The following is a 21,419-nucleotide window of genomic DNA, read 5'->3' as shown; positions in this document are numbered from 1 at the left end:
TAGTGACATCATCAGTTAACAAAAGACTTAAAGAAGAGATGGTACACATTAACTAATACTGACAGCACACTCCCCACCTGGTATCCTTGGATACCACTACCTTTGCCTATAACAACACAAACAAAGAAAAGCTGACCTATCATTACTCTGCAGGTAGGAGTGTCACTACTTGAGTTATAGGTCTTAGGAAAAACTTCATCCCTTCTTTATCCACAACCCTAATTTCCACCTTACGGGTTTTTCCCATCACCACTCAGGAATACTTAACTGATGCGCCCTAATGGCCAGTAATTCCTTTTGGACTGAGAGTCTTCCATAAGCACTACAGTCCCTTCTGCGATGTTCTCTGTGTCAGCCTACCACTTTCTCCTGGGTTGAAGGGTAGACAGGAATTGTTTCTGCCACCTGTCCCAAAAGATTCTTGCTAAGCTCTGCAACTGTTCCCATGGGCACCTGTAGAGGTTAGTACCATCAAACTCGCCTGGAGGAACATGACATGGACCAGACTTCTGTGTAAGTAGAGTCGTGGGCGTCAGAATGGAAGGGTCTTTTGGATCTGTGCAGACAGGTATCAGAGGCCTGGAATTCACAATGGCAGTCACCTCGGCCATTAATGTGGTAAGCACTTCTTGAGTAACTTTTGAGGGTCCCCTTTGAAGCATCATAGAGTCAGAATTTTCTGGGTAATGCCAGTCATCCTCTCCCACGCACCCCCCTATATGTGAGGCATGGGGTGGGTTAAAGATCCATGAAAATCCTTGTTCTGCGAGAAACTTCAACACTCTGTTCTTGTCCGAGTCGGAGTCAGAGTGGATGTTCAACTCTCCACATGCACCTACAAAATGTATTCCTCGATTGGAGTGTATCTGCCTCACTGGACCACGAATGGCGATAAAGTGTCTCATGGCGTTTATGAGGCAAGATGTGTCCATACTCTCTATGATCTCAATGTGGATTGCTCTAATGCTTAGGCAGGTGAATAGCACTGCCCATCTCTTATCATTGGCATGGTCTGCCCTGGTGCGGCAGGTAGAGATGGTTCAGGGCCCAAACACATCAAGTCCCACATATGTAAATTGAGGTTCAATGCTGACTCTGTCCATGGGTAAATCTGCCATATTCTGCACTTCACATATGCCACGGAGCCTTCGGCATGTAACACATCTGAAGATGAGGGAGCATACAGATCTTTTAGCTCCCGCAATCCAGTAACCTGCCATGCATACAGCACCTTCAGTTAAATGCCGCCCCTGATATTTAGACTGCTCATGATAATGTCTCACATTGAGCACTGTAAGATGATGTCGTCCAGGGATTATGGTGGGATTCTTCTCATTATGTCCAAAGTTTGCTCGAGAACTGCATCCTCCAACTGTCAGCAGGCCATCCTCTCCTATGGCAGGATTCAGGGCAAGGAAGGCTCTCACCATTTCTAATGCACTGAATTTCTTTTGCATAAGCCTCTGCCTGTACAGCTTTGATGACGACATTCTTTGCTCATGCGAGCTCATCCACAGCACAGGTTGTAGCACAGTGATGCCAACCTTTACAATCTCTCGACTCTTTGGGTGGATCTCTTTTGAAAGAGCAAGCAATATGTATCAGACATTCAACAATCCGAAGTAGTGACTTCCAGGAGAAAAAGCACTCAAAGCATCCTGCGCCAAGATGGTGTTCTTTGGCAGTAGTGCTGAGTGCCGTTACTTCGGGACGCACATCTACATCTTCATCGGGGCTCACCAGGTCAAACATGTCTGCACTGCAAGGTGTCTGGTCTGGCTGAGTCAAGAACGCTGGGCCTGTAAGCCATGTAGTGTCCTTAAGGAAAGCTGTGGGGATAGATCATGTCACTAAGTTGGCTGGATTCTGGTTGCTTGGCACATAACGCCACTGTTGTGGCTGAGTGCTTCTCCTAATTCTCTGCACTCTGTTGTTCACAAACACGTAGAATCTACGTTTTTCATTGTTGATGTAACCAAGGACAATTTTGCTGTCAGTAAAAAAGGTCACCTTGTCAAATTCAATGTCCATCTCTGATCTTATGAGCTCAGCCACATCCACAGCTGACCTGGCAGCACAGAGTTCGAGGCGGGGGATGGTTACGTCTGGACATGGGGCAAGCTTGGCTTTCTCAAGGATAAAACCTGTCTGATGGTTCCCATGCGAGTCCGAGATCTTCAGGTATGCCACTGCACCTATCGCTAAGACAGACACATCTGAGAAGATGCAGGGCTCTCTGTTATTGAGTAGATGCTGTCTCTGAGGCTTGAAGGGGAGGGGGGCTACCCAACTGTTTCCTTTATCTTTGTAGAAGCCTTGTTTCATGATATGGAGGAAGGTCAGGTCTTCGGTGGAAGGGGCTATCTTTTCATCCTCTTCTGTTCTCTTGAAGACGTCATCTCCCGTATGAAAGCTGCGCTTGTCTCGTGTCAGTTTCTTAGCTGAGACGTTAGTGTGCATTCCTCGGGCCTTCACTTTACAGACACTCTCCTTCACATGAAAAGTGTTAGGGCATGGTTTAAAGAGTGACTGTCTACCATTTTCCAGAGTGTTGGTAAAGAAGATGTTGACGTTAAGTGGCTTCTGGACTCAGCCTAAACAAGCATTACTGACTAGGACCCACCCAAGGTCTAGTTTTTGGGCATATGGTGAGTCATGTGGTCTATTTATCTGTCCTCTTGCCTTATGTATTCTGATGATTTCTCTGCCAAGTAGCATCATGATTGGAGTATTATGGTCGAGCTCTAGGATCTGGCCTGCTATAGGCTGTAAGTGTGGGTGATAAAGAGCAACTTGTGGTGTAGGGATCTCCAAGCAGTTATTTGGGGTGTTGTTATGCCACTGAGGATGCACAAGCCAGTGCATCCTTAGTGCCGGTCCCAAGCCCGGACAAATGGGGAGGGTTGCGTCAGGAAGGGCATCCGGCGTAAAATCTCTGCCAAATCAAATATGCGGATCATACATAAGACTTACATACCGGATCGGTCGAGGCCCGGGTTACCAACGACCGCCACCGGTACTGTTAACCAGCAGGGTGTCGATGGAAACTATGCTACTGTTGGGCGAAGGAGAAGGAGAGGGGGAAAGCATGTCCAGAGGCAGCTAGAGAGGAGGAAGGGTAGGCATGTGGAGGTGAGAGTTGGAACTTTGAATGTTGGCACTATGACTGGTAAAGGGGGAGAGCTGGCTGACATGATGGAAAGAAGAAAGGTAGGCATACTGTGTGTGCAAGAGACCAGGTGGAAGGGGAGTAAGGCCAGGAGTATCGGAGGTGGCTTCAAACTCTTCTACCATGGTGTGAATGGGAGAAGTAATGGGGTAGGGGTAATTCTGAAGGAAGAGTATGTCAAGAGCGTGCTGGAGGTGAAGAGTGTGTCAGACAGAGTGATGAGTATGAAGCTGGAAATTGAAGGTTTATTGCTGAATGTTATCAGCGCATATGCCCCGCAAGTTGGGTGTGAGATGGATGAAAAAGAAGAATTCTGGAGTGAGTTGGACGACATGGTGGAGAGGGTACCCAAGGAGGAGAGAGTGGTGATTGGAGCGGACTTCAATGGACATGTTGGTGAAGGGAACAGAGGTGATGAGGAGGTGATGGGAAGGTATGGAGTCAAGAAGAGAAATGTGGAAGGACAGATGGTGGTCGATTTTGCGAAAAGGATGGAAATGGCTGTGGTGAATACATATTTCAAGAAGAGGGAGGAACACAGGGTGACATACAAGAGTGGAAGAAAGTGCACACAGGTGGACTATATCTTATGTAGAAGGCGCCATCTAAAAGGGATTGGAGACAGAGGTGGAGACAGGGGAGAACGTAGCTAGGCAGCATCGGATGGTGGTCTGTAGGATGACTTTGGAGACCAAGAAGAGGAAGCAAGTGAAGACACAGCCGAAGATCAAATGGTGGAAGTTGAAGAAGGAAGACTGTTGTGTGGAGTTCAGGGAGTTAAGACAGGCACTGGGTGGTAGTGAAGAGTTGCCAGATGGCTGGAGAACCACTGCAGAAATAGTGAGGGAGACAGCTAGGAAGGTACTTGGTGTGTCATCAGGACAGACGAAGGAAGACAAGGAGACTTGGTGGTGGAATGAGGAAGTACAGCAAATTATACAGAGGAAAAGGTTGGCAAAGAAGAAGTGGGATAGTAAGAGAGATGAAGAAAGTAGACAGGAGTACAAGGAGATGCAGCGTAAAGCAAAGAGAGAGGTGGCAAAGGCAAAGGAAAAGGTGTATGGTGAATTGTATGACAGATTCGACACTAAGAAAGGAGAAAAGGACTTGTACCGATTGGCTAGACAGAGGGACCAAGCTGCAAAGGATGTGCAGCAAGTTAGAGCAATCAAGGATAGAGATGGAAATGTGCTGACAAGCGAGGAGAGTGTGCTAAGAAGGTGGAAGGAATACTTTGAGGGGCTGATGAATGAAGAAAATGAGAGAGAGAGAAGGTTGGATGATGTAGGGATAGTGAATCAGGAAGTTCAGCGGATTAGCAAGGAGGAAGTGAGGGCAGCTATGAAGAGGATGAAGAGTGGAAAGGCAGTTGGTCCTGATGACATACCTGTGGAGGCATGGAGATGTTTAGGAGAGATGGCAGTGGAGTTTTTAACTAGATTGTTTAACACAATCCTGGAAAGTGAGAGGATGCCTGAGGAGTGGAGAAGAAGCATACTGGTACCGATTTTCAAGAACAAGGGCGATGTGCAGAACTGTAACAACTACAGCGGTATAAAGTTGATCAGCCACAGCATGAAGATTTGGGAAAGAGTAATAGAAGCTAGGTTAAGAAGAGAGGTGATGATCAGCGAGCAGCAGTATGGGTTCATGCCACGAAAGAGCACCACAGATGCGATGTTTGCTTTGAGAATGTTGATTGAGAAGTATAGAGAAGGCCAGAAAGAGTTGCATTGTGTCTTTGTAGATTTAGAGAAAGCTTATGACAGAGTGCCGAGAGAGGAGGTGTGGTATTGTATGAGGAAGTCAGGAGTTGCAGAGAAGTATGTAGGAGTGGTGCAGGATACGTATGAGGGAAGTGTGACAATGGTGAGGTGTGCGGTTGGAATGACAGATGGGTTCAAGGTGGAGGTGGGATTACATCAAGGATCGGCTCTGAGCCCTTTCTTGTTTGCAATGGTGATGGACAGGTTGACGGACGAGATCAGGCAGGAGTCTCCATGGACGATGATGTTCGCGGATGACATTGTGATCTGTAGCGAGAGTAGGGTGCAGGTTGAGGAGAGCCTGGAGAGGTGGAGGTATGCACTGGAGAGAAGAGGAATGAAAGTCAGTAGGAGCAAGACGGAATACCTATGCGTGAATGAGAGAGAGGACAGTGGAATGGTCAGGATGCAAGGAGTGGAGGTGACAAAGGCATTTGAGTTTAAATACTTGGGGTCAACTGTCCAAAGTAATGGGGAGTGCAGTAGAGAGGTGAAAAAGAGAGTGCAGGCAGGTTGGAGTGGGTGGAGAAGTGTGTCAGCAGTGATTTGCGACAGAAGGGTACCAGCAAGAGTTAAAGGGAAAGTTTACAAGATGGTTGTGAGACCAGCTATGTTATATGGTTTGGAGACAGTGGCACTGACGAAAAGACAGGAGGCGGAGCTGGAGGTGGCAGAGTTGAAGATGCTAAGATTTTCACTGGGAGTAACGAAGAAGGACAGGATTAGGAGCGATTATATTAGAGGGACCGCTCAGGTTGGACGGTTTGGAGACAAAGCAAGAAAGGCAAGATTGAGATGGCTTGGACATGTGTGGAGGAGAGATGCTGAGTATATTGGGAGAAGGATGCTAAATATGGAGCTGCCAGGGAAAAGGAAAAGAGGAAGGCCAAAGAGGTTTATGGATGTGGTGAGGGAAGACATGCAGGTGGCTGGTGTGACAGAGGAAGACGCAGAAGACAGGAAGAAATGGAAACGGATGATCCGCTGTGGCGACCCCTAACGGGAGCAGCCGAAAGTAGTAGTAGTAGTTATGCTCTATAAAGGTCAGAAGAGAAAGTGACATGTCCATCTGTGGAACTTAGTTGAAAGCCATGCGCTCGTCTCCCACTTGTCTCTGCCACATCTGCACAGGTTTTTAGATGGTAAGGAGAACTGTGGCTGTCCAACTTGAAAACATCAAATAATTCTGGTCTCACCAACGAACGATTACTCTGGTCATCAATGACAGCACACACTTTGATTGCCTTATCCTGCTGACCAGTCGGAAACACTTTGACGAGGCAGATCTTTGAACAGGATTTACCACTCAGATTAGCTGCACAGACTTCAGTGCAATTGGCTGACACATCTTCTTTGGAAATATCACTCCTCTCCCCGCCATGATCTTCATTAGGGGTGAGGGTGTTGACAGACTCGGGTGCAGGCCCTGGGTGTACAGCAGAGTGATGCCTCTCACTGCTGCACTCATTACACTTTACAGACCTTTCGCAATTCTTTGCTAGGTGTGTGGCTGATGCTATGCATTTAAAGCAAATGCCATTCTGCTTTAGAAAGGCTTTCCTGTCTTCCAGAGACTTTTCCCTGAACCCTCTGCATTTGTGTAAAGTGCGTGGCTTCTTATGAATTGGACACAGCTTTGCTGGATCAATGTTAGCCTTTTGCATGTCTTCGTCTGCTGTTTTATTCAGAGAGATGTCTGTCTTGTGGACTGAGACAGATGTTCTGTTCGAGTTTCTAAGGTGTTCTGGTTTTGTGTGGTCTGCATGAACAGAGAGAAAGACACTAGGGTCATTGCGCATCTTTGCTTGATCTGATATGAAATCAACAAGGACAGAAAATGGAGGAAAGGACACCCCATGCTGCTTTTTGAACATGTAACCTAGCATCATTCATCTCTCTTGTAGATTAAAGGGCAGTTTTTGAACTATGCTGGTTATGCCCCGTGCTGTATCTTAACAGGCAAGATCAGAAAGCACTCCCTCTGATTGTGCTGCTTGAAGCTCCATCAACAGGTCTCCCAGTTCTCTCAGTTTCTTCCAGTCTTTGTTTGAAATCTTTGGGAAGCTGTCAACTCTTTTGAGTAATGCACTCTCAATGACCTCAGGTGCCCCAAAGCATTCATCAAGTTGCTGCCAAATCATCTGAAGTCCCTTTTCGGGGTTACAGACATGTATGGCTCTTATCCTTTTTGCTTGTTCTCTTAACTCTGCACCTAACCACTTAACTAGGAGATCCATCTCTTCTTTAACTGAGAGGTGAAGGCCTATTGCGGTGTTCAAGAATGAAACTTTCCAGGCCCTATCATTTTCTGGGCAATCATCAAACTGCAGTAGGTCTGTGGCGATAACTACGTGCCATGAACCTAACAAGATCAGGCATATTCTGATTGTCTCCATAGTGAGCCTGTGGGGTGCTAACAGGAAACTGGGCATGTGTTTTTGGTGAAGGTGGGTGTGGCTTGACCTGTGGGTAAGTCTGAGATTGTGGCACTGGGGTTAGGGCTGGTGGCTGCGCCACACTATGGTGGAGAGTATCTGCGGGTAAGTAACTATGATTCTCAGGTGGCCTGACATGACCAAAATAAGCTTTGTGCTTCTGCTCTCTAAAGCCTGAATGCTCTGTGGTTTGTGATGGCATTTGGATCAGAGTAGGTAGCTTGTCTCCCCACGCTGATTGCGTGTCCACTAGGGAAATGTGTTTCAACGTCATAGGTGGCCCTTGTAGATGGCCTACTATGGGGAAAGCTACTGTCTGTGTCTAGGCCATACATTTGGGATGGCACTGGTGGTGGCCTTGGCTCTTCGATGTCATGACTGGGCTTGCCTGAGTGTCAGTCCGTAGTCTGGTCTGCTTTTGAACATAGTCAATGGTTCGCTGAGTAGAATCATGAGCAGTCGCTGAGCAGAATCATGAGCACATCACTTTTCAACTCAAAGTCCAATTCTTTGTTGCACACGAGGGCTGCCACCATTGCTTCGGCCTTTGCAACTGCTGCTGCTGCTGTTTTTTCAGCATTTAGGACTCAACTTTTGCATCTAAGCATACTTTCTCTGCATCCAAGTGTGTTTTTTGCATTTTAATCTGCATTGCCTTTTCTGCATATTTTACTTTAGCTTTGTCCTCTTCAAAGGCTATGGCAACCGCTGAGCTAGCAGAGGAGCCGTGAGAGCATTTAGATGTTGCTGACCCGCCAGACCAGGTAAAAAAGCTGTTTGGGGATCATGACTTCTGTTCCTCCATAATGTCGTGGAAGCCTGATTGTTAAGTTGGTGTTCTGTTGTAAGCCTGTTTCCCTGTTCTGTTGTGATGAGACTGACCTGCTCTGCTGTATCTCAGCCAGTTAGGAAGCTGTCTTTTTACTATTCTGCCACCCCTATACGCCCTGCATAAGCTTGCAGATAGAAAACTCCTCCTCCAATTACCATGCTGAAGAGGGTGCTTAGTTCCACTCTGTTTAATGGTTGATTGGAAGTAGGGTAAAACTACAAGAGACAACGCAACAAACATACAAAGTTCATCAATAAAAATGACTATGAAATGATCCATGAGTTTCAAGTGTGTTGCTGCTATGCAATTTCTAGCATACACCTTATTATTGACCAACTAAGGTGAGTATTTTGGCTAAACTGGTGACAACGGATTATCACATCCAAAGAACAGCACATGTAAGATGAACTCATACAATAAAAAACGAAATATTTACAGTGCATTCAAAAGCATGAAATGTATGTAGCGAATAGCGATATCGTGAAAAAAACGTCTTGAGGCTTTTACCAAGTTTTCTGTTGACTACTGCACTTCTTTTTTTTTTTTTTTTTTTTTTTTTTGGTCCATTAAAATGAGTTTATTGCCCTTTGTTAACATGCTATAGGTATAACACATAATTACATTTGATAACACATAAAAGACACAGAGATGTATGCAACGTTAGCAAGCTAAAACCAAATGTCAGTGAAGATCCACGTCAGTCCTCAGACATGGATCAGGCCTACTTGAGGTGTGCAGTGTGACAGTATACTCCTTCCATTGTAAACCAGTACAGAGGTCAGTTAACCAGTCAGTCGTCACTGGAGTCAGACATACAGTACAGTATTACAAACACCACCTCAGTTTATAATGAGCAAATAACTATTTGCCACTTCATCTCAACGCTTCCACACACGCGCACACACACACACACACACACACACACACACACACACACACACACACACACACACATGCAGATTATAAATCCTATATTCAAATGTCTTCAGAAAAGGCTAATTTTGTTGTCGACAGTCATAGAGGATGTAATGAAACCGTTAAGTCTTCAGTATTGCAGAGTCTACCGCAAAAACTCCTTTGGTGACCTTCATTTGACTGCGGGGACCCCGGCATCTTCCTGCCGCATGACTGAACCCCGATCACACCGGCCTGACCCTGACACTATAAAATATCCAAAGCAGCAAATCTACATTTTAAGAAATGATACAGTTCTATTCTCGGCTGTCTGGAACGAAGGAACCTGCTTTCAGGAGAAGATCGAGAAGCAGAAAAATAAAACTCAGCCATGTAGTCAACACAAGCTATATGTGAATATTCCTCCTCTGTGTTTTAGAAACACAGAACAACATGGACTGTGATCTGGAAAGTTATTCCACAGATAAAAACATATTGCTGGCAGTTGTCAATCTATTAGGCAGCAAAAATGGATCATCTGGACCAGGATGGAGCTCGCTGGAGATCCATTACAACACTGTCCACATCACAACAGAATGAAAGAAATAAACTGATGTAATATAGTGATGTATGTGTGTGTATGTTATTTTTTGTTGACCAAATTACAAGATGAAAATTCATCATGTGGGATACCAAAGAAGTCCATTACTGGTTGAAACTGAGGGTTGTTCGGACTCGTTTGGTTTGCTGAAGAAGTTGTTTAGGTGCCTGTCAAAAGACCAGAAAAATCCACTTCTCCTCCTGAAGATGCTTCTGTCATTGCAGCTCACATCAAACCCTTCTCTTCAGACAATGCCAATACGGATTTAAATTTGTATGAAATAAAAGCCTTTGTATGAAACAGGGCCTGGTGGTCCGGAGTCTTTAAATCCTTGAATCTGGTCTAAACCAGTTCAATGTGGCGTGAGGATGGCGGGACACAAATAGACACAGTCCAACACTTAGTTGCTATAAATGGGTTTTAAATGAAAGCGGCAGGCAGCATAACTGATGGTGAAGGGAGGCCGCTTAGCATGTTTCAGCTGTAATGACACTTCCTGCTTTACTGACACCAAGGAACACACACCCTGTCTGTCTGAGTTTTATAAAATCATCACATGACTGTTGGCCATGTATCAAAATGGCTGGGAGAGAAAAAGTAATAAAAGAACAAACCACAGCCAAGCTTAATCCTCATTTAGCTAGTGTCTGGTTCTGACATCTCACCATAGCGGTACTAAACCCCTTATGATGAAGCTGATGAGGAACTCCATTGAGAATGGCATCGACACTTACTTTGTGACACACCGTCATCTTCATCAACCTCCTGCCTGGTATCAACCTCCTGCCTGGTATAGCCATGGTATTTTGGCTTACATGATTGACTACTACACTTTTTTTTTATTGACAAGAATACAAACGATACAGGAACATTGTACATATATATCATCAGACCAATCAACTATAACATCACCTTCTTAAAATAATAGCCTAAGTCATATTTTCAAGTTTTTCAAAAAACAGAATAAACTGGCTAATTTTGTTTCAGTTTCAGTTTATTCTATGTCAAGTTGGTACCGCTCCACCTCTCGCACCAGCACACGCTCCTTACCTGCCCGAATAGACTGACAAATTTGTTTCAGTTTCAGTTTATTCTGTTTTTTGAAAAACTTGAAAATATGACTTAGGCCATTATTTTAAGGCGATAAACATAACCATAATTTATCTTTTCCTTGGATATCATTTTTTAGCCACTTGACCTTGAAAGTAGCATTGGATGTTCCAAAATCTGAGACATTAAGTCCCCCTTCACAATATGGGTTACATATCACCTTCTTTTTTTAAAATAATGGGGTCTATTCCTCCAAACAAACTTAAAGATCATAGTATCAATTTGTTTGATTAATTTCTGCAGGATATCCATGACCATGGCAGTATATACCAATCTTGATAACCCTTCACTTTTAGTTAATAATACACGTCCTTCTAATGAAAGATCTCTTAATAACCAAATATCAAATTTGTTTTTAATCTTTTCAATCAATGGCTTAAAATTCAATTCCACCCTTTCATTTTTATTTTTGCATATTTTAACACCCAAGTATGATATGACATCTTTCATGGGAATACCACATATTTCAAACAAATCATTCGGCCTGTCCTTCAGAGCAAAAATATCAATTTTTTTAATATTTAAAGTTAGACCTGATACCAAGGAGAAAGCACCAAGACATTCAATCGCTTTTTTAACATCTTTTTCACCCTGTAAAAAAATTGTTGTATCATCTGCTAATTGACAGCATTTTAATTATTTTCCAGCTATTTGGATACCTTTGAAATGGTTTTTGTTGATGTGAGGAGCCATTGTTTGCATGACTAACAGAAATAAGAAGGGAGCAGCTGGACCCCTTGTTTAATCCCTCTGCCAATATTAAATCTAGAAGTGGCACCAAATGGTAATTTAACTGAGCTATTACATCCTTCGTATAATGTCTGCACTGCATGTTTAAAATAACTGCCGAAGCCAAAGAAATCTAAAGTACTGAGTAAGAAACTGTGCTCTATGGTGTCAAATGCCTAGTACACACACAAAATATAGCTATTGTCATCAATGAACTCATTGTAATCAATCAAATCTAAAATTAGGCGAATATTATTACTTATGTGTCTTCCACTCATAAATACAGATTGACAGTCATCAATAATTGTATTGAGACATAACTTAAGCCTTTGAGCAAATATAAGAGCAAACAGTTTAGCATCATTGTTGATTAAGGTTATAGGCCTCCAATTTTCCATTATCAATGGATCTTTGTCTGGCTTGGGTATTAAGGAAATAAGCCCTTGAGACAAAGTAGAGGGTAGCTTCCCAGCCTCAATTCCTTCCTTAAATACACATAAAACAAATTCAGAAATGTCGTATTGAAGCACTTTATGAAATTCACCCATTACTGCATGTGTCAATAATGTTGTGTATAAGTCACAACAGTGTGACTGTAGTCTAGGACACTGCAGCTTTAAGTTTTACGACAGCCGGTTTACAGCAGTCAGTTTACGGCAGTAACACAAGACGTGGTTGATACTATACTGTACGTGTATATAACGTTTACTGTGGCAGCAATAAACACAGTTTGATTCAAAGTCGTGGTCCGAGTTTTGCTGGACATTGTCACAGCCTCTCGCCCTTGACATCAAAGCGATCGCCCTTGACACCTGCTACACCAGCTGACACCTGCTACGCCAGCTGACACCTGCTACACCAGCTGACACCTGCTGACCCCCCCTTCACCCCGGCAATCGCCCTCACCCTTAAAAGGCCTCCACTATGGACCAGTCTTCGCTGGAATGTCGCCATTCATGGACTTCTGCCTGCCTGTCTACCTGCCACTGAGCCAACTCCTGCTCTACCCCTGAGATCGGCTACTTCAATAAAGACTTGATTCTTCCCTTACCTGGTTGTCCCGTCTGCTTTTGGGTTCTTTCCTGATACGTGACAGTACGTTCCAGCCACTATGAACCCAGCAGACCATTCCACCACAGACCTGGCCACGGTCTGCCAGGCTGTAGCCAATCAGGAATCGGTCCTCGGCCAGCACAGCCAGGTGCTACAGGGGATGGCTGACGCCCTCCGTGGGCTAAGCTCAAAGATCTCCGGAATCCAGACCCAACTTAGTGCCTCCGCTAGCCCGGGATCCGCCCCTCCAGCTCCGCCACCCCCAGCGCCATCAACTTCGGCTAGGGAACCATGGGTTGCCCCGCCCGATAAGTATGATGGAGATTTTGGACTTTGTCGCCCTTTTTTGATGCAGTGTGAGATTGTGTTTAACCAGCAGCCCCAGTCATATTCCACGGATGGAGCCAAAGTCGCTTACATCATGGGTCTTCTCCGGGGAAGCGCCCTGGATTGGGCTACAGCGGTGTGGGAGATGTGGGCCTCCACTTCCTCATCCTACGCTGAGTTCACCACTGCTTTTCGCCAGGTTTTTGATCATCCCGTGCGGGGAAAGGATGCGTCAAAAAGACTGATCTCTCTCCGCCAGGGTTCCCGCAGCGTCGCTGACTACTCAGTTGAGTTCCGTACGCTATCAGCGGAGAGCGGATGGAACAACGAGTCCCTCCAGGCCGGCTTTTCCAAAGGGCTAAGCGAATCCATAAAGGACGAATTGGTTTCCTACCCCGAGCCTGGAGGGTTGGAGGAATTGGTTACCCTGGCCATTCGTGTGGACAACCGTCTCCGGGAGCGGAGGCGAGAGAGGACGCGCCGCCTTCCTGGTCACAACAACTTACCACGGGCCACACCTCCAAACTCTGGGGGCCGAGCTCGCTCGACTGAGGTTGCCGTCCTCCGAGAAAGCCCGAGGCGTGACTCTTCCCTATTTTTCGGAGCCGATGCAACTCGGCCGCTTCCGGCTCAACCCGGAGGAGCGTCAACGCCGCATCACCGAGAACAGCTGCTTGTATTGTGGTCAGCCTGGTCACTTTCTCGCCTCCTGCCCTCCCCGTTCCGTCAAACTAGCAGGCTCACGAGGGAGGGGGAGGATCCTCGTGAGCCCAACTGTCTGCCCTCTGTCTCCTCGTCCACGTACCCAGTTGCAAGTTACCATCAGTTTTAAAGGTCAGTCCACTAAACTTTTGGCTTTAATTGACTCTGGAGCTGACGAAAGCTTTTTGGATGCAAGTGTTGTCAAGCAGCTAGGTCTTGCCACTGTGAGTCTGGACCAACCCCTTGAAGCTAATGCCCTGGATGGACGTCTCCTGGCCCGGATAACCTCTAAGACCGAGCCTGTGCGCCTCCTGTTGTCGGGAAACCATCAAGAGGAGTTAAGTTTTTTCGTTATCAATTCTCCCTTTGTTCCCATTATACTTGGTCATCCCTGGCTGGTTAAGCATAGTCCCCATATTGATTGGTCATCGGCCAGAACTTCAAGTTGGAGTCCCGTCTGTCATGCCATATGCCTCCAGTCTGCTCTGCCTCAGTCTGTCCCCTGTCAGGTGTCAAGCTCTGAGACCTCTGACGTGTCACTGGTGCCTCCAGAGTACCATAACCTCCAAGCCGTGTTCAACAAGCAGCAAGCTCTCTCCCTGCCTCCTCATCGCCCCTATGATTGTGCTATTGACCTGCTGCCGGGCGCTCCCCTCCCCAGCAGCCGCCTATATAGCCTCTCCAAGCCTGAGCGGGAGTCCATGGAGAGGTACATCAAGGACTCCTTGGCTGCTGGTCTTATTCGCCCGTCATCATCACCCCTTGGTGCGGGGTTCTTTTTTGTGGCCAAGAAGGACAAGACCCTCCAGCCGTGTATTGACTATAGAGGCCTCAATAACATCGCAGTCAAGAATAAGTACCCTCTGCCCCTCATGACTTCCGCTTTTGATTCTCTCCAGGGAGCCACAGTGTTCACTAAACTAGACTTCCGCAATGCTTACCACCTGGTCCGGGTTCGAGACAGCGATGAATGGAAGACTGCCTTCAACACCCCCCTGGGGCATTTTGAATATCTGGCGATGCTGTTTGGTCTCACTAATGCCCCCGCTGTCTTCCAGAGTCTGGTCAATGACGTCCTACGTGACATGTTGGATCGTTTCATTTTTGTTTACCTGGATGATATCCTGATTTTTTCCAGAGACCTGTCAGAGCATGTCATGCACGTCCGCCAAGTCCTTCAACGGCTTCTGGAGAACCGCCTTTTCGTAAAAGCAGAGAAGTGCGAATTCCATGCCCCTTCAGTCACCTTCCTGGGCTACATCGTGGCCGATGGGCAGGTGAGAATGGACCCCGCCAAGGTCAGAGCGGTTCTTGAGTGGCCAAGCCCGACCAGCCGTAAGCAGCTTCAGAGGTTCCTCGGGTTTGCCAACTTCTACAGACGGTTCATCCGCAACTACAGCCGCGTTGCGGCCCACCTAACCATTCTTACCTCCACCTCCAGACCGTTCATGTGGACCCCTGTAGCAGAGGCAGCTTTCCAAGCCCTCAAGCACCACTTCACCACAACTCCTATCCTCATCCAGCCAGACCCAACCAAGCAGTTCGTTGTAGAAGTGGACGCCTCTGAGATTGGGGTGGGGGCGGTCCTTTCTCAGCACTCCAGTGAGGATGGCAGGACACACCCCTGTGCCTTCCTGTCTCGCCGTCTCTCCCCAGCTGAAAGAAACTATGATGTGGGGAATCGTGAGCTCCTGGCGGTGAAATTGGCACTGGAGGAATGGCAACATTTTCTGGAGGGGTCTGAGCTTCCTTTTATAGTGTGGACTGACCATAAGAACCTGGAATACATCCAGTCAGCAAAGCGACTCAGCGCGCGCCAAGCCAGGTGGGCGCTCTTTTTTGGTCGTTTTAATTTTTCTTTGACGTACAGACCTTGCTCCAGGAATGCCAAGCCCGATGCTCTGTCTCGTGTGCATGGGGAGGAGTCTGAGCCCAAGCTCCAACCTGACACCATTGTTCCCTCTACCTGTGTGGTTGCGGCTGTGGCTGTCACCTGGAACATTGAAAGGGAGGTCATGGCAGCACAACAGACTCAGAGAGAAACTGCTCATGTCCCCTGATGATTTGACTCTGTCGAAGGCAGTGGAAATAGCATTCCAGGTGGAGTCTGCCGCTGGATTAGCATCTCAATTAGCATGTTCCCCACTATCCATGCTGGCAACACAGACTGTACAGCCCGCCTCGACTCCACCCGAACCCGAGGTGAGCAACGCAGAGGTGAATTTTGCTGGGCGCCAGAGAGCGCCAACACGCACGGCATGTAGTAATTGCGGCTCTTCAAATCACCCCACCCGTAGCCCTACCTGCCCGGCCAAAAGACAGACATGTTCACGTTGCGGCAAGTTAAACCACTTTGCGAGGGTTTGTCGTTCCAACCCTGCTGCTTCCCCTCAAACGCAAAGTGTTTCCCGCCCACCGGCGCCAATGACCATCCATTCAGTAAGCTCCCAGGCCCAGCCCTTCAAGTGGTGCACTGTGGAATTGGACGGGGTGTGTTTGCCGCTCCTGCTAGACACAGGGGCTTCAAAGTCGTTACTGAAAGTGTCCACAGTCCGACGGTTTTTTCCCCTGCGGCACATCAGGACTGATGCGGAGGACCTGTACGGCTATGCCAATTCCAAGATTGGTATGGTGGGTACCATAGACTTTTCAATTCGGTATGGGACCAAAGCCCTCACCTCATTCACTTTCCAGGTGTCCCATCATGGAGCTAACCTTATGGGTCTGGATTTGTTCTGTGACTTAGGGTTCTCTCTCATGGACAATGCTGGCTGTACCATCCTGGCTGTGGGCCTGTCATGGCAGCAGCGCTGGCCTTCTCTGTTCAGCGGCCTGGGCTGCCTAACTGCTTTTAACCACCAGCCCCTCCTGAATCCTGAGGTGCGCGCAGTCATCCAGCCTCTGTGCCGCCTACCTCTTGCCCTGCGTGATGACGTAACTGCTGAACTGGAGAAGCTGCTAGACGCAGGCATAATCGAGCGCGTGGACGCATCGCCCTGGATCTCCAACCTGGTGGTGGCAAAGAAAAAGTCAGGCTGCGTCCATGCATCGATCTCAGGTCAGTGAACAAGGCGGTGATTCCGGATAAGTACCCACTACCGACAGTAGAGGAGTTGACGGCCAAATTTCACGGCTCCTCCTTGTTCTCAAAACTCGGGCTCCACCAGGCTATCTGAAAGGCTATGTTACGGACTTCTGACGTTTAGGTTAGTTAGAGCGTGGCCTGTCACGTGGCAGAATAATCCACATGGCTATGCTGGTAACCTAGTTGTGATACAGTTCATTCATGTTCACTGTTCTGGTGATTTCTGTAGAGGGGGGGAGAAAACGTTGTGTATAAGTCACAACAGTGTGACTGTAGTCTAGGACACTACAGCTTTAAGTTTTACGACAGCCGGTTTACGGCAGTCGGTTTACGGCAGTAACACAAGATGTGGTTGATACTATACTGTACGTGTATATAACGTTTACTGTGGCAGCAATAAACACAGTTTGATTCAAAGTCGTGGTCCGAGTTTTGCTGGACACAACAAATAACAAGGCCCGTGGGCCAAACACGGCCCTCCGCAATATTTCATCCGGCCCTCCTGTCAATCCTGGTCATCAACTAAATGTGGCCCGAGAGCTTGTGTCTGTGACAATGCAACGCTGAAACACAAGAGGGCGCTGCCGCACGTCGCTTTTTCCCCATAGTAACCGAAATGCTGAGTAGCATGTTCCTGCAGTAGCATCGCCTACGTCACCCGAGTAACGTTACCTGAACGTATGCTTTGCAAAGAAGATCGAAAGCTAGCTAGCATAAACAAAACGATGGCAAAAAAACGAAAAGTAGACAAAGAGTATCGACAGTTTCAAGAGAGGTGGGAAGCTGAATACCTGTTTTGTGAATTAAAACAAAAGCCAGTGTGTCTCGTATGTCAAGAGTCTCTGGCAGTGTTTAAAGAGTACAACATCCGCAGACACTTCGAAACAAAGCATGGCGAGCAATATGCTAACATGGACATGGAGCAACGGCTGCAGAAAGCCAAAGACTTGAAATGCAACCTTCAACATCAGCAAAGCACGTTCACTCGCATCAGTAGTGAAAGCGAGGGTGCTACCAAGGCAAGTTTTATTATTGCAGAGGAAATCGCAAAGGCTAGCAAGCCGTTTAGCGAGGGAGCGTTTATTAAAGACTGCCTTGAAAAAGTGTGCAACGTTGTGTGCCCTGACAAGAAGCAGGCATTTTCAAACATCAGCCTGTCCCGAAATACCATGGCGATATAGAGAGCCAGCTAAAAACAAAAGCCAAGTACTTTGTTTCATACTCATACTAGATAAGAGTACAGACAGGACGGACACCCAGCTGTCCATATTCATTCGAGGGGTTGATACTCCAATAGCCTTACGGTCTCACCATCCCACTTCTGACAGCAATGTAGCGAATTGGGGGGCAGTTCGGGAGGTCATCGCCACAGCCGGGACGCGAACCCGTGTCTCCCACTCCGCAAGCGACAACGTTAACCAGTCGACTGAAGGGTCCGACCCGTTAGTCAAGGACCAACGTGTCTACTTATCCATGCACGTTACAATACAATAATCCTAAAAAACTGTCTGTGCTATATAAATAGCATATGGGTTGTAACCATAACAAGAATCACTGTAATGAATGTCATGGCCCCCGATTTTATTCATAACCCTCAGAGTGGCCCTTAGTAAGTTTGGATTTGACACCCCTGCATGATTAGGCCATCATTCCCTGGGGATTTATTACTTTTTAATTTAGAAATATTGTCTTTTATTTCTTCTGAAGTTATATTCTGGTCACACATTTTTTGAATCCTCATCTATAGCCTTTGCCCTCTCCCTTATGGAGGAGAAAAAAGATGCATCACAAAAATAATTCCTCTTTGTGTACAATTTTTCATAAAATGTTTTAACAAAACAAGAGATAGCTTTTGGATTTTCGGAAATGTGGCCGTTAATATTGAGTTTGATCAGGGAGGAAAGTTCTGCATTGCGTTTTTCCAAATTGAGGAGTTTGACCAGCCACTAGACTGCCACAAAACTAAAAAAAAAAAAAAAGGCTGTCCTCCGAGTCCTCTTCTCAGCATCCAACAGTTCATCCGAACACGTGCAGTCCCAGTGTTGAGAACTAACGAGCCACTACGACCAGGGAGCTAGCTAGCTTCACTGACAAATAGACTAACATTAGTACTATAGGCTTATCCAGTGCGGTACTAAGCTAGTGCTGGAGAGAGTCCAATCACTAAACACTAATGTCTACTATTGTCTGTCTAGAATCCTCTTCGTGCCTCATGCACACTAGAACAATGGCAAATGTTCTTCTGAAACTCACGGCACCGACGAAACACTGACTTCCACGTCCTCAGTCCATGACCATTTCAAACACTCCACTGCTAGTCGGGGGAATTCATGCTAGCTGGTGGTCACTCGCAGCCTCCAAGCAGGATACCTTCTCCGACGCACCCCAGGAAACACGAATTCGTTCCAAAGGATTCTTGTAGAGGGTAATACATTCACTCCACGTACAGTACGTGTCTGTCTCTCTCTCTAGATTTCCTATTTTTTTCTATCAGAAAAACATTTTGCTCACACACAGCCGCAACGCTCTCGCACACCACCTCTCTTCTTTTTTCTTTTTTTTTCCTCCCCTGGCGTGTTAGAGAGCCTCACTCTGATTGGCTGCAATGGAGGGGGCTTGCCTGATACTAATCCAATCATATACCACTATAATCAAAATAGCTGTATACCCTATATTTAGTCAAGCGGTTAGCGATGTCTCCCACGGTGCGGGAGATACGGGTTCGCGTCCCGGCTGCGGCGGTTCCTGTGTTTGCCCCCCGAATTCGCTACAATAATGTCTTGCACTTCAGCAAGGGTTGGTTCAGGCTTCCCTTTTTTTCTGCACGGGAGAGCTGGGACGGAGTCAGGAAACGAAAAGTCAGAAAACGGCACACATTCACGGCGAATGTGGCGTGCATAAGAGTGCGTATCTACAGAGGTGACTTCCATCTCGATCGAGTCTTGTGTTTTATTTTGTTTTTTCTATCCATTCCCTTGTCGCGTCCCCTTTTCTCAGACATTGTCGTATTTTCAGTTGCACGAGCGAAGACAGTTAATCACAGAGCTAGCTAGCTAGCACGCCAGTTAATTCGAGGGCTAACGTTAGCTGAGAGTTCAGTCGGCTAAAGACTCAAGTTGAAAAGGTATAAGATGTTAGCTCCTGTGTTTTCTACTTCAATACAACCTCAACACAACGTCATATCTTATATGTGGTCCGATACTAATCCAAAGATTGTTAACAGGATTGAATATCAAATAAACTTGTTTAGCCACGAGTGAATGCTACTGGAGTGGTCGTCATACTTTGTCTCATTGGCGGACAATATGGGCGGATCAGAGCGGACTATTTTGACGCCTATTTCGCAGGGGCTTTTGGGAATATGCTGCTACTCTCCGTGTCTTCGCTAGTTTAGCCTTTCTTCAGTCGAGCACAGACAGGCAAGAGGGACAGTGATGAATACATGTTGCTGAATGTATATCGATACGCTTCATTGGAGACTATTTGTCTGTAAGTAACGTATGTGAACAATTATCAAACACATTTTCTTAAGGAATGTCTTGTTAGAAACTTTTTTATCGTTTTGGTAAACATGCGCTCTGCTAGTTAGCAGTTACCGCAGTAGTTAGCTCTGTTCACTAATTATTTTTTTGTAGTTGTGGTAGTTGAGCTGTGTTTCTATACAGTACATTGCTGCTTTATATTCTGGTAGGAGTTGTGCGTTTATGTATTTATGTGTATAATACTTACTGTCAATATGACTATGTTGATGTTTGTATACTGATTTATTTTCTTATTGCTGGAATGTTTCAGTTTTTAAAAAAACGAAAGAAAAAAACAAGAGGAAACAAGACTTAAATAAAATACAAGAATAGTCAAGCCTTGTGTGTTTATTGGAGGACTTTTGGATGTAAACTGGCTGTGAAGCGTTGCACAAGAGTACGTGCTGCGAGGGCAGTACAGAAAGACTTCCACATAATATAATTTATCATTGTATAATCTGTTGTAGTTATGTTTTTGTTAAATTTTGTTTTTTGAAGGAACATTGATCAATGAGAACAAGGCATGCTGTGCATTATATGATCTGAAATGAAAGAAAATTCAATTTCAGATTCTGTGTCCTCAGAAATAATGATTTATGAGTATATTTTGAAAACTTAAGAGGAATGTGTTCACTGTCCCTAAGGCACCAAGATTTATCACTGAATAAATTCCTTTTATGGCTCTGCCTTTCTCAGTGATATTCCACGATATAAACTGCAGCTGTCTCACAACAAGACAGTATATACTGTGCCGTATCGACATTAAGCTACTAGTTTCAGTCCCTTCATTAAAAGTCTAGGTCAGAAGAAGCTCAGCAAAGTCATATTTGGAGAAAAAAAACTCCTTTTAAAGGAACAAGGAGAATCAATTTACAGGGTACTGGTACCTCAACTAGTGAGCCAAGTAATTAACAAGTTGTCCTAAGCCTTTTGAGCTGAAAATGCATTCACAACTGCAACTAACGAAGTATGTGTGAAATTCTAATCAATCACTGCAAACAAGAAACACAATAAATGGTAATGCAAAACACTAAGAGTCATACAAATTTAGGCTTACCTCCGATTAGGGGCATGTATAAGATGTCTGAGCTATATCCACAAGTGTGTTAAAACTAATGTATAATACAACAACAGTGAGCATTCCCTTGTCCTTAGGATGACAGCATGTCACAGTACCTGCCAGGCAAATGGTCAA

Source organism: Lampris incognitus, chromosome 7 (genome assembly GCF_029633865.1).
Source record: "Lampris incognitus isolate fLamInc1 chromosome 7, fLamInc1.hap2, whole genome shotgun sequence".
Taxonomy (NCBI): Eukaryota; Metazoa; Chordata; class Actinopteri; order Lampriformes; family Lampridae; genus Lampris; species Lampris incognitus.
The sequence above is the reverse complement of the archived record's forward strand: the minus strand, read 5'-3'. Positions refer to the sequence as shown.